Source organism: Mesoplodon mirus (assembly GCF_964341445.2).
Source record: "Mesoplodon mirus genome assembly, chromosome: X".
In the NCBI taxonomy this organism is placed as follows: Eukaryota; Metazoa; Chordata; class Mammalia; order Artiodactyla; family Ziphiidae; genus Mesoplodon; species Mesoplodon mirus.
This window is the reverse complement of record NC_138981.1, coordinates 115,400,126-115,401,233: the sequence shown is the minus strand read 5'-3', so window position 1 is coordinate 115,401,233 and position 1,108 is coordinate 115,400,126.

Sequence of the window (1,108 nt, the reverse complement as noted above, 5' to 3'; positions counted from 1 at the left end):
AAGTCAATAAATGAAAAGTTATTTTTTTAGTGGGGACATTGAGTGAGACTTATTTATAATATACATCAGGAAGAAGTTTCACTAAGACTTTGAAGCTGGCAAGAGTGATCCAGATGTTGCCAAACTGCCTCAATTTATTTTCTTACTATTCTTACCTTCAGAGGTAAGATTCTTTCCCACCCTAATTCCTCTCTCTAAGTCCTTGACTTTTCACCGCTACACTTTTCCAAGATTCATCCTCTGGGGGGGAAAAATTGAGAGTCACATTTTTCACTACACCTGCCGATCCTGGAAATCAAACGGCGAAGTTCTAAAAAGTACGTCGATTTGGACTGACATTTTGCTTTATTCCTCGCCATTGGATGGGGCGGGACCAGGCTTCCTTCCAATCACCTTGTCTTTCTCCATCTGCAGGTACCCCAGAGCGATCCCCCTTCGTTGACTCCGAGGGGATGCAGCAGCAATTCATGTTTTGAAGTGCTTTAAACGGTTCAAAACGTGAGGCGCTGCTATATCCCCTCGCGAGGAAGTAGGAAGGTGGGGTTCTGCTGGACGTGCGTTCCCGCGGGGCACCTGCTCCCCAGGCCAGCTCTGGAGCAGGTAGGTGGGCGGGGGCTTGCGTCTCTCTTCCTCTCCCCTCTGCCCCCTTTCCCCGCCCACGAGGCCCCGCCAGAGTCCGGGGAGGGCACAACTGCATGCCAGGGGCTGAGGGTGGTCGGGGCCGTGGGCAGGCTATGCGAGCCGAGGAGGGACGTGGCGCCCCGCACTCAGCCGTGCCCTAGCAGCGGGAACAGTACTGCAGTGGGCGATCGGTGCTCTGGAGTATTGTTTCTGCTGCCCGGGCAAGGCTGGGACTCCTGCACGGGCCCACCCCCTAGGTAAGTCCTAGTCCAGCACCCGCCGTGTCCGCCCCAGCAGCGAGACCCAGGAGAGGCGCGTTTTTCCTCCGTCCAACCTTTGCCCGCCTTTGAAAGTGTAAATAGGTGTGAAAAAGATACTGCATTTTAGCACTCCTTTCCCTGCCCGGGTAAAATTTAAACGTTAGGGAAAAAATTCCTCGTGATTAACTAGAATACCACCCACAGGACAAAAAACGAAGACAGACTAC